General features: G+C 49.3%; 1 protein-coding gene across 2 annotated transcripts in view; it reads left to right on the top strand.

The window, feature by feature from the left end:
• Positions 1-372: 372 nt before the first annotated feature.
• GRAMD1C (GRAM domain containing 1C) overlaps positions 373-16139 on the top strand; it is a 1543720-nt gene continuing 1527953 nt past the window's right edge. For both annotated transcript variants that reach the window (XM_086935588.1, XM_086935589.1), the window contains exon 1: positions 373-504. The gene's annotated coding sequence lies outside the window, so the exon portion shown is untranslated. The remainder of the gene's footprint in view (positions 505-16139) is intronic.

Here is a 16139-nt window from a genome sequence, read left to right on the forward strand (position 1 = left end):
GTGCACCAGTGGTGTTAATCGCTTCCTGCTTGCCGTGTGCGTCCCCACTTGCATCAGACTTGCTCGCAGCCTCTAATTAGCCAGCCTGGGAATCCGTCCTCAAAGCCCGGCTGCTCCCAAATAGCTGCAACGCAGAGGCCGGCTCGTTTGGTGTCATTGCAGACGACGCCCACACGCGCAGAGGTCACGTTTGTTTGTGGAAAAACAAGCTTCCGATTTTTTGTTGTATGGTGTGGGAGTCTTAATTTGGTTCCAGATTGTCGAGTCACTTCTCGTGCTGGAAGGAAGAGGAGCGTCTCGGCTCCTCCTTCTCCTCCCCTCCTTACCCAAAACAAATGGAATGCTCCAGGTGAGCTGCTCCTCTCCCAATAGGAAGGCTTCTGATCCTCCCTCCTCCCTGCCAGGTAGGCAGTCGGATGCGCTTGGTGATGTGGATGAAGGCTGCGACTGCTGGCAGCCAAGACGCTGTTGTACCATCCTGGCCTCGTGAGCGCACAGACCCAGGTGAGAAGGCCGAACGAATGCGCCACTTGTCATATAAAACAACCTGTGCGAACTGTGCCTTTAGTTTTCTCGCGTACGTATGAGCGGGACTGGTCTCCAAAGCTTCGTTCTACACCGTCTTTGCACTTTTTGTTGACCCGATAGACGTTCTTAGCCGACAGCTCAAACCGTCTCTTTAATTTGTGTTTAGAAAGGACCTCTCACATTCGTGCTGTCGTGGGCCAGTCGAATGTTAACTTGCTGTACAAAACAAAATAGTCTGAATATCTCTTTAACTCGTGTGCTCCGGTCCTCGTTATTGAGTTAATGCTTGGCACACATTCCTGTGAACGTAGACGTCCTCTTTCTGCTATACTAACGTTTAGAAGTCCCTGCTGTACGGAACATCATTTCCTAATATGGATTGTTTTTGTTCACCGGTAGTGCTGACTCACAAGTCGTACTCCAACACAAAACATTTAATGTGTCTGTGGCAGATTGTAGGAGTAAGTGAATCACGAGGAGTTTAAGTTCATATGTAAAGTGCATTGGCCGTTTGACAAAGCAGGAACACTTGTACCAGCACACAGCAGGGCAGTAAGAGGTACCCGTCATACATGCAGCTAAGTATAACCTTAAGAAATCCTTACCCCGCGGCACCTCCCACCTTAGACGTGTTACAGATGATCTGCACTATTTGTTATTGTTTGTCTTTCTCCGAATAAACCACTTCAGTTCAGCGTGAGCAACAATGCCGTTGACACCATCTCCTGCATCATGCTCGTGGTCAGGAAGCCGTAGTTTTTTTTGGTTTGGATCTCGCAGAAGAAAACAATGAACTTGTGTTTTCTTTTGTCTATTGCAAGAGGCCATATGCAATTCGCAGTCAGCATGGCCGTCACCAAATGCATCTGACCAGTAGGACTGTACCTGTGCTCGGCAACAAAAATTTATTTCATTTTGATGTCTGTATCACCACTATTGTTCTGTGTTAGGGTATACAGTTTTTGTATAGCGCCTCACCCCAGCGTCTTGACACTTTAGGTTCTTTCAGACAGACTAATATAAGAGGTGTGGGTGGGTCTGGGTGGCACAGGGAGATGTAACGACCTTCTGGCCCTTGTAAACGTGGGTAGAGTGGGTTGTAGAGAGAGTTTTCCCTTCAATGTTGTTTCCTAAGTGCGAGAGAACAATTTTATGGATTTCCCTGCATGGTGCTGCACTAGTCAGTCATTCTGGATTACTGAGCTAATTATACTTGGCAGGGACATGAGCCGTCTTTTCCGGCCCTATTTCTGTTCTCAAGTCCATTGATCCCATGTCCTTGTCTCTGAATTCGAACCCATTGGCTCTTGGTGTGAGACTGTCATGCACCCGTATCTCCCTTTCCCTTATTTTCCCTGTCCCTTATTTTCCCTGTTCCGCTAGTCAGTTGTCTCTGGAGTTTTCTTTCCCTAAGGGTCTCTGTTACCCGCTTACTGTTCCTCAAGAGTGCTCATTCTTAAGTACGTTAAGATATGTAATCTAAGTTCAACATGGGATGGAATATGTGTGGCAGTGTACACCTCAAGACCTGGTCCTCTGTGCATGTTTTTAGATATGATCCTTTCTTCCAAGAAGCTAACTACACACACTGCTGTTTTCCATCAAGTAATCCTAGCATGATGGTTGGTACTGGGCTCTGCCACAGCTTTTAGCGATGAAGTGTACTTGCCTTTGTCTTCCACCAGAAACACTGTTTTGAAAAATCCCAGTGCACAAGCAAGGGATCACTTTTGGTGGTAAAGTAAGTGATGTAAGTTTTTTGTGAGTCATGTGCTAATAATGTTTATAGCTGTGTTTATAACTTTTAACTTTCCTCTTAAACATAACGTGTATTTTAATGCGCACGCTCAACCCTTGGGTCATGTTGGAGCTGAGTAGCAGGTATTTGTTACCCAACTCATGGTACTTATTTTGCCTCCTTTGGAAAGATGAAAGGCTGAGTGGACCTTCCGGGTTCTGAAACTATGCCCATGTTACGTAATGAATATTTGTTGATTGCACACCTCACCCAGGAGGCTATCCAGATGCTAGATAGAAGGGGTCTGCGATGCAGAGTCTGAAGTCTAGGAAAAGAGTCGTGTTCAATGACTGAGGAGGCTGCTCTGATGTGAAGGAGGTGGTAATTCCAGACCTTAGACACAAAGCCACAGAAGGCACGACCACCTGCACTGCAGAGGCACTGGATATGAGTGAGCAGGAATCTGGCCAAGGGTAGGTTTATCTTTGGTGTGTGGAAATGTAAGCAGGTGTTAAGGTAAGATAATACCTAGATTATTCAAGGCTTTGTACATGTGAGTGAGAAGCTTGAAGAGTGCATGTTTGTGAGCGGAGAGCCAGTGGGGCTCATTGATGTGTGAGAAGGGAGCCTGAATGTGAGTCTGGCTGCTGCATTTTGTATGACCTGAAGTTTGCTTGTCAGTTGAGTGGTTATGCCAACATAGAGTGCTGTAGTTCAATATGCTGGTGATAAGGTCCTGGGTGATGGTTCTACTTTTGTTGATTGGCGACCAGTTGAAGATTTGTTTGAAGATCTTTAGGGCATAGCAAAAGGAGGAGGTTACCACATTGTCTTGGCTGGTCATCAAGAATTGGTTGCCCACCATTATACCCAGGTACTTGGCTTGAAAGACAATCTGTTGATCCGAGATCGGCTAGCGGCCAGGTAGAGTTCCAAAGGTAAATGTCGTTACCAAATAGTACCATGTCTGTTTTGAGTTTTAGACAGTTGGTCTTCATCCAACTGGTGTGTTTGGTCATGCATGAGGTAAAGTTGATCTGGGTGTTTGTTGTTTTGTCGGAGAGGAAAAGGACGTCTGCATAAAGATGGTGTTGATTCCGTAGGATTTGATGATGTGGGCGTGCAAGGGCATCTAGGCATTGAATAGCATGGGTCTGAGTGATGATCCTCTAGGTTCTCTGCAGATGAGGTTGGCGACAGCTGAGGTGTAGGGGACCAGGCAGACCGGCTGGGTACCTCTGGTGAGGAAGGGCAAGATCCAGCAGAGTGTGTGTTCTCGCATGCTGGCTTTGTGGAACCTTTGAATGAGGATGGGGTTGGAGATGGTGTCAAAGGTGGCAGATGGATCGAGTAGGATGAGAGCTGGAGTATAGCCTCTGTCCATGATCAGTCAGATGTTTTCTATGGTGGCAATGAGGGTGGTTTTGGTGCTGTGGTTGGGCCTGAATCCGAATTGAGTGGAATTGAGGAGGAGGTTGTTATTTAGGGATCAGCCACTTATTTGTTGATTTTTTTTTCTTCTCCAGGCCCATCCTACTGTAGGGCAGGTTAGAGATTGGTCAGTAGTTAGCCAGTGTTTTAGGCTCTGTTGAGGTATTCTACAGAAGGGAGAGATTAGTTATCTGTTTCCAAGCATCCAGGAAGGTAGCTGTGCTGATGGAGTTGTTGTGTATTGGGATCATGGGTGTGCAGATGAAGTTCAGTCCATTGCGGTAGATGAAGTGTTGACAGGAATCCGAAGGAGCTCCTGGGGGAATGGATCGTATTGTCGCTGCAGTTTTTGCCATGTTATGATGGGCCAGGAGGTCATGACGGTGTCCGGGGGTGGGAGGGGGTTCGTCTTATTGGGCAGGAGGGCTGCAATGGTGGATGGATCTGGCGTGGGATCAACATTTTTGTAGATGTTGCTGAAATTGTGCCTGAAATAGTTGGGGAGCTGGGTGCAGAGGTTCCAGGATGGAGTGATGTTTGTGGAACTGGTGTCCAGTGAAATTAAATCCTTTACTATGGTGAACATTTCTCTAATGTTTCTGCTGTGTTGGATGCATTTGGCAGTGCTGAGCGCTTGAGAACCATGAGGTCAAACACAGGTTTCTAGAGAGGATGCAGTAGTTTACTGAGCCACCAGACCCTGGAGATTCTGCTAACAGCCTACATGCTTTGCAACTAAAGCAAAAAGAATATAAAGACAAGGACACTGCTGTCGCCAAAATGATTCATAGAGCAACGCAGCACTGCCCCAATGAGGTTGGTGACAAGGCAGGCAAACCTTTGGCCTAGTTGGACTAGAGGGAACAGGCAGGCCGCTGGATGTCAGAGGTATAGACAGGCCTTGGAATAATAGTTAATGCCCTTGCCACTTATCACACTCCGATATACTCCCCGGCGGCTACTGTCACGGTGAAAGAATTCAGGGAGCTCCTCGCTGACATCTTCCTTCCAAGCCTTGAGCAGTCTGACAGGGCTCTCTTAGGAGAAGAGTTACCTGAAGGCTAGATAATACAAGCAATTTGTGATCTCTATCTGGGCAAGGCCATTGGCCCAAAATGAGTGACAATCAAGCTCAATAAATGAATGGCCTCAAGACTAATCCCCTACTTGCTTCTGTGCCAAATTAAAACTCTTAACGTGCAACGTCTCCATGGTGTGCTGAGTCAGTCTAACGATATCCGGGAGCGAGCCCTAGTAGTCTTTCTTGATTCCTGAATGGCGTTTGACACAGTGGAGTGGCCCTATATGTTTGAGGTCTTGTCCAGACTGGATTTTGGCCTGCGTTTCATCAGCTGGGTGAGACTGCTTTACACGGGCCTACTGGCTCAGGTGAGGGTCAATGGAGGGCTGTCTCTGTTTTTTAGCCTTCATCGTGGCACCCGTCAGTGTTGCCCTCTCTCGCCACTGATTTTTGCCCTGATACTACCGCCTTTGGTGGCCAGGATCAGACAGGATCCAATGGTCCGCGGTCTATACTGGAATGAAAACTAGAAAGACCAAATATCATTGTTTGTGGGCGACATCCTGTTATATGTTACAGATTTTGTCAATACACTCAGTAGGCTCATTCAGATCATTACCAGATTTGGCGCTACTCGGGTTACACTATAAATTGGAAAAATCCCTAATGTATCTCCTGCGAGGCCAAGAGCCACGACTGTCCCCAGGACTGAGAAGCGACAATAGTTACGGAAGGTTTTCGATACCTGGGCACATATATACCAGCATGGATCCTGTGCTACTCTACACCAACAACCTCTCACTGCCACTGGATAGAATGAGGCAAGATGGTAAGCACTGCCCTATTTAAAATAATGTCCTTTTCATGTTTTCTATACGTTCTACTGAACACTCTGTCCATGGTGCATGATTCCTATTTTAAAGCCATTCAAAAGGATCTTATAACGCTGCTCTGGGTTGTAGGGCCAGTCAGGATTGCATTACACAAACTCAAAAGGGGGTGAAATTATGGGGGGATAGCCCTGCCTGACATCCAGAAGTATTATTGGGTGGCACGACTTACCACCACCATCAGCAGTTGTCTATCTCCTCGCAGACAAACCTACATTTTGTATGGATAGGTTCAATATGCAACAGTCGGGTTACCTTGGAGCTTTCTATAGCACTCCTAGTTATACTTCCCTCTTTGGCCCCACAGCAACTGTGGTTACTCTCTTGCATACAGTTCAGAAGGCCCTGGATACAATCACACAAGCTACTCCCCTATGGGGTACCTTGAAGTTGTATGAAGACAAATGAAGCAACCCAAGAATGATATTTACTTACTTTACGGTGTCCCTCTTGGCACTACTTAATAGAAGTGCTGGACATACAAAAAATGTAACGGGTTGTCCTCAGAAACCACCAGGTGTCCTGCTTCATCATAGGACAACCCTTGCTGTCCAAAAACCTGGTTTGATGTAGAGGGCCAACACCTGGAGACATGGAGGCACTACTAAGTTAGAATGGGCCTGCGTAAACAGTGAATTTTGAAAACCAATGTGGCTTCCTAAATTTCATTTATTCATAGGACAACCTACTTGGTAGTTCAGTTCAGTTCAAAGCTTTATTTCGATAAACACATGATATCATAAAAGCACATTCAAAAGATAAAAAGAAATACTACAATTCATAGATCTTTACATTTTGCAGAATTAGTTACAGTAAAAACATTCATATTACAATAAATAAGTTAAGAAGCATATTAAACAATAGCAGCTTTGTGAAAGTAAAAATTAGGAAAGTTTGATTAAAAACTGGGTCATCTCAAGGATTTTGCTCTGATTACCCAGGCCCAGCTCAAAAATTTAGCAACCCCACAAACTAGACATGTGCTGGTGTCGGTCTTTAAAATTCTCAAAGCTACGGAATGATTCCTGGTTCCGAGCAATAAACATGTAGGTTTTAGGCATCTCTGTCTCGGCTTTGCATAAGCAGGGCACACAAAAAAAACATGGGCAATAGTTTCAGTGACGCCATTACAGGTAGGGCAGTCGGATGGAGTTTGGTACGGGGGCTTCCACTTACAAGTGTAGTCGTGTAAAGGTAAATTTCCCAACCTGAAGTGGATGAACAGCGATCTATCCCTTGGTTTTACAATAAGGTCCAGGTAAGGCTCCAAGCGAGGCTTAAATTTGTGCTGTTTAAACTCCTCGGTCAGCCTACCCTGGTTTGGGTCCCTTAGATCTTGCTCGTCCACCCAGTTCCAGTAGACTCGCTTGAGTTCAAGCTTGGATACGGAAGCTCCACGCTCCCAACTAATTGGCAAACCAGTTTCGCTCAAAAGCTTCTTAATGTTACGGATCCAACTAACTTTATAAGAACCATTAAGGTTCATAACCTCTATCAAGCCATCAAGGTACTTAGAGAGCTCGGGGGTCCGCCATAGCCTGGCCCAATATAAAAGAGGTCGTAGCCTAGCTAAGTCCCGGATAGGGCGGCGACCCAGATCGCTCAATAGTGGTTTGATGGGGGTACCCATCGGAAGGGATGCTAGCTCTCTGAGGAACTTATTCTCAGAAGTGGTAAGTGCACTAATACATTCGAAGCCCCACAGCTCGGCACCATAAAGGGCGCTGCCCACAGCCTTTGCAGCATATATATCTAGGGCAGGGGCAATGGGCTTAGAGATGGACATGGTATTAAAAGGTGAAAATGTGGGGACGCTGCTGGATTTTTCCATATGGCTAGCTAGAATAAAGCAGGGCGTGCCCTTATGAAGTATTTAATGTGGCTTATTTCAATTAGTTGTGGCAAACACACTGAGAGGTGGAAATCGGTGAACCCAAAAGTTTCTGACAAAATCTATTTTCCTCTCATTGGATGCTAAGGCTTTTAACGATGCCCCAAACCTCTGCGCCACAAGTAGCTGTGGGTATGCACTGGGATTTAAAAATCTTTAAAATTGCTTAAATAGCCTCTGTTCTTTTTGGGTGAGAGAGGCTGAGGATAGTATTGGAGGTCTTTGAGAACTTGTTCTTACAAAACACCACATGTTCAGACCAGGTGCCGTTCGCAGCAAAGACCAACCCAAGCCATATGCTAACAGAATAAACCATAAACGAGACCTATTAACAAAATCGAAGGCAGAGGTCCGATCCATAAAAGCCAGATATATTGGCGATCACTGTGCAATCGTATATTTTCCGATGATTTCTTTGAGACTTGTGCATTGTTCATTTGTGCCTACATTGCTCCTAAAACCCAGTTGACACTGCTCTAAAATACGATTTTCCTTGGCCCAATTAAACATTTTATTATATAAAACTCTGCCTAAAATTTTCAGGGTATTGTCTATCAAGGAAATCGGTCTGTGGCAGCTGGGTTGTGAGTGATCATCCTTTAAAAAAATTGGAACAATAATGCTTGTTGACCACGAACTTGGTAATGAGGCATTAGTTAGGTTATTAAAAACATTTAACAGAAGTGGGGCCCAGAAATCAGGTTTTTCTTTTTTTTTTTTTTTGTAACATTTTTATTTTGCATAAAACAAAAGGAAACACAGAAAAGGAGCACCGAGGTGCCGCACATTTCCCCACGCAGGGGGAGCATTCCAAATCAAAACGATGGTGTTGGCACACTGCAAAGATAAATCTAGGCCAGTCAATCTAGGTACCTGCAGGAAATAAGAGCAATAGGTCAAACAGTCAATCATCGGTGCTGTGCATTGTAGAGAGAGGAAGTCCCAAACCAGGCAGGTCTCTAGGCCTGTGTAGTCCATTCAAATGCACCTACTGACGCGAACGTGCACCTTGGTAACAAAAAGAGAAAGGAAAAAAAGAGAAGAAAATGCAACTCCCAACCCCCCCCACCTCCCCCCCCCCCCCCCCCCCCCCCCCCCCCATGACGGTGACACACACTTACCACACTCATTCAGAAAGCCGCACTAAATTTGGAAGAGGTGTAGAGATCTCAAAGATGCTGGGCAAACAGCCGACGGCAGGCCTTTAGATAGGAAGGCAACCAAGGGTCCCCACACATGTGAAATTCTTGTAATTACCGAGGAAGATGTCCGCCATTCTTTCTAAGCTTAAAAGCTTCCAAAGCCGTGCGTGCCACAGAGATATCGCTGGTGCCACCTTTCGCTTCCATGCCGCTGCTAACGTGAGCTTGGCCGCCCCCAGGCACAGCCACATAATCTTTTTATCAGATCGTGTTTGGTGTTCAAGACCGGGATCTCGCAATCACAACAGTACAGAGGCCATAGAGTCCTCTATAGGGTATTGGAGGATATCTTTGATATGTGAGAGGATTTCCTCCCAATAGGGCCGAATCACCGGGCAGTCCCACCAAATATGGCGGAAGTCCCCTAGGAGTCCACATCCTCTCCAGCATTTATCCGAGGTAGCCGGGTAGATGCGGTGGAGCCTAGTCAGGCATAAATACCATTGCGTGAGAGTCTTTAAGTGAGCCTCCCTAAGATGTATCGAGTGGTTAAATTGGGTCATATCCCGCCAAAGTGCCGACCATTCATTATCGGTAACATCTCTTCCCACCATCTCTTCCCACTGTTCCATATAACGCGGCCTCGGTGACAGTTCGGATTTAAGCAATAATTGATAGAGGAAGGAGATAACTCCCTTCATGGTGGACGTTCGCAGCAAAAAAGCCTCGAACGTCGAGGGGGGTCTCGTAGCCGCCTCCAGCACTCCCGGCGACGTGGCCCAGTGTAGCAATTGGGCATGCCGATACCTATCGGTCTGTGGTACCTGATAGTCCCGTACACAGTTAGCGAAGGTCAAAGGGTCTGAGCCATGAAACAGGTGGGTTAGTGCCCTACAGCCACCCTCCCTCCAGGCGTCAAAGGCCCCCTCACTAAGCGCTGGCGGAAAGGCCGGATTAAAATGCAAGGGCGTGAACGGAGAAGGGAAAGTCGTCCAGCGCTCGTCAGTAGCCAGGGTATCCCAGACCTTCAATGTAGTACCCGTGGGGGTACTAATATAAGCGTTCAAGGGGCGGTCCCTCTTCGGCTTCCAGGCCAGATCCCATATAGACCGGCCAGCCACACTCCGGTCCATATGCAGTCAATGTTTTGCTGAAAGCTGCTGCGACCATTCCACCAATACCTTCAGTTGGGCTGCCTTGTAATAGAGATGCAGGTCCGGAAGACCCACTCCGCCCTCCGATCTAGGCCGGCGTAAGACTGCGAAGGACAGTCGGGCTCGGCCCCCCTGCCAAACAAATCGCAGTATCTGCGTTTTAAGCTGCAGAAAGTAAGCGCTATCTAGCGGAATAGGTAGGGCCTGGAATAAGTACAAATATTTGGGGAGAAGGACCATCTTAATTGCGTGTATCCTACCCAACCAGGACAGGAATTTGGGTTTCCATCTCTCCAATTCGGCTCGGGTCTTCGCCAGGAGGGGTGGGAAGTTGGCCGCAAACAGTTTGCCCACCGTCGGGGTCAGGTGGACTCCCAGGTAAACAATCGACCCGGTTGCCCAGGCCAGGGGTGTCAGCGTCCGTTTGTGAGAGAGTCAAATTCAGAATATATGACTTGCCATAATTCACCTTAAATCCCGCCACTTCCTCAAATTCTAGTAGAATCTCCCTAACGCAAGGCAAGGAACTTGCCGGGTCCGCCACCGAGAACAAGATGTTGTCCGCGAAAAGCGAGATCTTATGTTGCTCTCCCGTTAACGGTATGCCTCGCACCCCCTCATGTTCTCTCACCGCCACCGCCAGGGGCTCAATGCTAAGCGCGAACAGCAAGGGAGAGAGGGGGCAACCCTGTCTGGTGCCCCTCGAGTGTGGGAAGAAGGCCGACAACTGGCCATTCACTACCACTCTCGATCGCGGACTGCAGAAGTTCGCCCTCACCATAGTGATACATTTGTCTGAAAAACCAAAAGCCGTCAGCGTATTAAACAAGAAGCCCCAATCCACCCGGTCAAAAGCCTTTTCCGCGTCCTGGCCCACAAGCACTGCCGGAATACGGAACCTGTCCGCCTTTTCGATTAAGTGAACCACTCTATGAGTATTATCGTGGGTCTGGCGTCCTTTGATAAAACCGGACTTGTCCGGGTGAATGATTGCCGGCATCAAATCCTGTATGGTGCAAGCCAGGATCCCTGAATATAATTTAGCGTCGATGTTAAGTAAAGCTATGGGGCGAAAAGACGCACAGTGCGCTAGATCCTTCCCCGGCTTCAGCAGAACCGTGATCACCGCCTCGGCCAGAGTCCCTGTAGAGGCTCCGGATGTCGCCATATCGTTAAAAAGAGACACTAGGAAGTCACACAACTCGGTAGCATACGCCTTGTAAAAAACAGCGGTATAACCATCCGGACCGGGTCCTTGTGCAACTTCAAGTTTTTAATGGCCGAGAGAACCTCCTCTCTAGAGATCGGCGCCTCCAATAATTCGTTCCATTCTTTAGATATACGGGGTAGGGGCAGACATCGCAGAAACTCTTTTTGGGATTCTGCTCCCAGGTTATCTCCCGTGTACAGTTCAGCATAAAAGCGTCCAAAAATGTCCGCCTTCGTTTCGTCCCGATGTTGCAGCACACCCGCAGCATCTCTGATGCCTCCTATATACTCTCGCTCTCTCCTATCCCGCGATTGACGTGCCAAGTGCCTGCCCACCTTGTTCCCACAGGAATAGGATTGTCGCCCCAGTCTCAAGAGCGCGAGTTCGGCCCTATTGGCGTAGTGCGCCCTCAATTTCCCCCTCACCGCCGTCAGTGGACGGAGGGTCACCCTCGAGGGGTTGAGTTTGTGAGCTCGTTCGAGCTCGACCACCTCAGTCTCCAGGGCCTCACGGTCTTTCCTCCACAGAGTGTTGAGCTGCGAGTTAAGGCCCAGACACGTGCCCCTGATTGAGGCCTTAAAGGCGTCCCACGTGTTCGAGAGCGAGGTATCCGACGGGGGGTTAAGATCAAAAAATTCCTTAATGGCAAGCCGCAATGCTTTATTGGACGTATCGTCCCTGATCACCGAGGCCGGGAAGTACCACTTCCGCTGTCCTGCACCGGGCGACGACCAACGAAGGCTAAGCACCAGCAAACTATGGTCCGAGACGGATATCGGAAGAATGGCGGCATCCACAATGTCCCCGCGCAGTGATTGGCCAAGGAAAATGTAATCTAAGCGGGAGTAGGAGTGGTGTACGTGGGAGAAGAACGTGTAATCCTTTGTAGTTGGGTGGAAAAAATGCCAACCGTCAACCAGCCCCAGCTCCCCCACCTCCTGTTGCGTTGAAGCAGAAAACACTCCCGTACCTGCCCTATGACCCCCTGAGCTGTCCATCTCCTTGTCCCATACCAGGTTAAAATCCCCCAGCAGAAACAGATGTCCCTCCGCAAAATCCCCAACCTTCTGCAACAAGCCTTGTAAAAACTTATTCTGACCAGCGTTGGGAAGATACACCACCACAAAGGTGCATAGTCGTCCCTGAATGAGCCCTTTGACCATCAACCAACGGCCATCCTTATCGTTACGCACCTCTACAGGTTGGAAGTGAAGTGCAGCGCGGAAAAGGAGAGCCACCCCCCTATGTTTCGTGGCAGCGGAAGACCTATAGATAATGGGATATGCCCTATGCCGTAGACGCAACTCATCCTTTCGTGCCAAATGAGTTTCCTGCAACCCCACTATATCAAGCTGGTGATCCACTACATACTTCCACACCTTCTGCCTCTTCTGCGGCGAATTCATACCCTTGACGTTCCAAGTTCCTATGCTAATCAACATAATAGAAATGAATCCCAGAACTCTCCACTGCCACCCCAAGAGTCCCCACCCCCGTACTCAGGAGCCCTCCAGTCAGAGGCAACTTCAGAGGATCAGCTACGCTCCCCCCATTGTAGCCCAAAGCTTCTCACACACCCGTAGCAATCCTATCCGCAACTCCAACCTGCCCACACCAATCCAGAGCACTCACACACAACAGCAAGCATCCTCGCAGCAGCCCCCCCTCTTCACCGTCATGGGACCCCCCCACCCTTCACTCCAAACCCCCCAACTCCCAGCCCCCCCCCACAAAGAGAAAACAATAGGAAGAACAGACTCAAAACCGTAAATTCGAAGAAAATACTCATCATGTCCAGAAGACCAAGGTTCGTGAGGGGCCTTCCAAACCGGAAGTGGGGTAGGGGAACCAACGAGGTAACCCCCACGGCCATGGTCAGGGGTGTCTCCTCCAAAAGTACATCCATACCCCCAGAACAGAAGGCCGACGCCCCTCCAGCGCCGATCCATCTTCAAAGCAGAGGTCACGCTGCTTCCGGAACTTTGCTGTGAGTCAGCCAGGGTAGCCGAGGCCACCGATGCCACCGCGTTGCCCCGTTCCTGCAGGCTGGTAGTGCGATCCGGCCGCCGCCGGTCAGGGGAAGCGCCCACTCTGTGCCAGGAAGAAGAGCGGTGGCGCCTCCGAGATGGGGAAGCGGTCGCTCCCTGAGAAGGCGGCACATCCTCCAGGCCCAAGAGGTCCTTAGCTACTTGGAGGGAGCGAATCTGTGCGAGCCGGTTCTGCCATCGGAAGATAATACTGAAAGGATGACCCCAAGAGTAGGCGATGTTACGTTCCCGCAAAAAAGCAGTCACTGGACGAAACTCCCTCCGTTTCCTTAGCGTAGAGGCTGCTAAGTCCTGATAAAGCTGAGGGCGGTGGTCCCTGAATTGCAACGATGTGATGGCCCTGGCCTTGCGTAGGATGCGTTCTTTCACCTGGAAATCATGGACACATTCGAGAATGTCAGGAGGGGCCCCCCCCCTCGCCTAGGCAACCCCACTCTATGTACTCTGTCCATCTGAATTTCCCGCACATCCTCCTCGTCCAATATCTGTAGAAACAACTCCTGAACCTAGCCACGCAGGTCGCCCGCCTCACCATCCCATGGCATTGCTCGAATGCGGATGTTGTTCCTGCGGGAACGATTTTCCAGGTCCTCCGTGTGTGTCTGCAAATCCAAGTTCTGTTCGTTGAGGCGGATGATATCCTGCTGCAACAGATGTACGTCATTGGCCACACTTAAATCATGGTCCTCCAGGGCCGCTACCCTCTCACCTAGACCATCCACGTCCCTCCGTACGTCCCGCAAGTCGGACGCTAATTGTGCGCGGAGCTCGGAGATGTCTTTCTTGATGGAGGCAAAAAGTTCGGTCATAAAGGCCTTCGTCACAGGTGCCTCATCGTCCGACTGCTTCGATGAGCCACTAGCCCCTGGGGATGCCAGTTGCTGCGAGGACTTCAAAGCGCCATCCTTCCCCGGGCGCCCCTTGCGCAGTGTATTGGACATCTTGGCGGGCAGCACTCAGCCCGGACGCCAAGAGACCAAACAAAATGGCGTGCCTCGGTGTCGGGCCCGAACAGCTCGCTCCCCCTCCAGTCCAGAGCCGGGGCCCGCGGTTCCAACGTCCAGGCCTCAAACTGTAGTCCGTAGCGCTTCCGACTCACTCACACGGCAGCCCAGGCCTCCGTCCTGCACGTGCTTGTAAGCTTTACAGGTTCCAACGTTCGGCGTACTTGGCGTACCGCCGGCCTATAGTCTTATGGCGGCCAGTCAGGGATGCCGCTGCTATCACGTAGGCACGTCCTCAACACAGGCAAATCCGCTCTCGTCTGGGCCCGCCGGTCACCACCGCTGGTCCGGCACCACTCTCCACCTCCAGTCTAGCTCGGGACCCCACCTGTTGCCGATTCACCACAGCCGCCCTTGGCGTGCGCAGCCCCGTTGGCACCCGGGCGTCACCGGGCCTCCCCTCGATGGTCACTGCTGGGTGTCGTTGCACCTCCGCCTCAACTCCTCGTGGTCTCGCTCCACGCCACAGGCCAGTATCATCGAACACCCCCAAGTCGCACCGGAGGCTAGGTCGACCGCTTCGCCGGCAGGGAGCGCTCACCCTCTCTCGATCAGCGCCGGGTGGTCCTGGGCGGGATCGTGTGAGACCTGTCCTCTCCCAATAGCGGGTGCCGCGATCCACGCGAGGCCGGGGCCTCGTAGGCCTCAAAGCTCAGTCGGTCCCGTGGTCGCCCTAGACGCCGCTCCGCTCCACCGACGGCACCGGACCACTCCGCTATGCCAGGGGGACTTCCGCAACACTTTTGAAGCTAAACCGCTCCCTCAGGACCGTGCTGTAAGAAGCTATGTCGGATCGGCGCCGGAGCGGCTCGGAGAAGCGTCCTACTCCGACGCCATCTTGGCCACGCCCCACCAGGTTTTTCTTTTAATGAGGTAGATGGTTAGCCCATCCCGGCCTGGGACTTTGTTACCCACACTCTGGTGATGGTCTCCTCAACCTCAGATAACAATATTGGGATCCTGGTCGGTACCCTTTGCTTAAAGGGGATCCTATTCTTGTTGGGGTCTAGATAAATCGCGGAAAAATGATTTTCCCAGGTTGCACTTGTTATGTTGCAGCTTAATTGGGTTAATAACTACCATGTGCTCTCAAGTCTTTAATAGCAGCCCAAAATATATTCCCATTTTTTAGGCTAGCAGCATTGACAAGTGCATCCCAGCGATCATTTAATATTTCTTCCTTCCTTTTAGCAGTCACTATCTTATACTTCTGTCTTAATAATTTGAAAAGTGGGTTGCACCTCAGGCTGGTCAACCGGGCCTTACGCAACTGTTTGTTAGCCTCTGAGCATTCATGGTTAAACCTTCTAGGTCCACGTTGTGCAATAGTGATAGGCTTCGATAGTAAGGATTTAATGCTCTCACAAAGTTTGATAAAAGCACTAATTGCCTCAGGGTGGGGGTTCCTTGCTAACAGGCAAGAATTGATTAGGTTCAAGATGTCCCTAGCCATCATACAGAACAGTTCAGTGTTGTTAATGCCCGCCAGACCAGTCTTAAGTCGTCAGTAGAAGATTTTCAATTCCTGACGCCACATTCTATATTAGGCGTTGGCCTGGGGGATAGTCTCAGCACTGTTTTAAACGGATTGTGGTCCCCATGGGCTGTGGCAATGACTTTAGCTATCAATTAATAGTCCTCTAGGGCAGAGGACATAAAAACATAATCCTAGAAGCACAACCCCTCTCTCCGAATGTCTGCTCAGGGGGGGTGGTCATCCTTTGTTACAGCTGCAATTTTCATAATATTGGTTAAATTATGGTTATTCAGGTGTTCCGCTAATTCCTTGCCCCATGACAGTTTTGTTCTCTACTGCGTGGCCATATACTGGTCCTGGTGTAGGTTAATTTAGCATAAAAATCACCTCCCAAGCAGATTCCTGCTATTTTAGAAAAAGCCATTAGACTGCTTTACAGTGGCGATTAAATTGAAATACATTTATAAAATTCCCATTTGGTATCAACTGAAAGTCATTGGTATAAAAATTAAATAGAGAGTAACACCCCTTTTGCACAATAAAGCTTGAAAACTGTCACTTTTAGTGCTTAGGGCCTTGGTCTGTGTGTAGGTGGAGCGGCTAGA

The sequence above is a fragment of the Lissotriton vulgaris genome, chromosome 8 (genome assembly GCF_964263255.1).
Source record: "Lissotriton vulgaris chromosome 8, aLisVul1.2, whole genome shotgun sequence".
Taxonomy (NCBI): Eukaryota; Metazoa; Chordata; class Amphibia; order Caudata; family Salamandridae; genus Lissotriton; species Lissotriton vulgaris.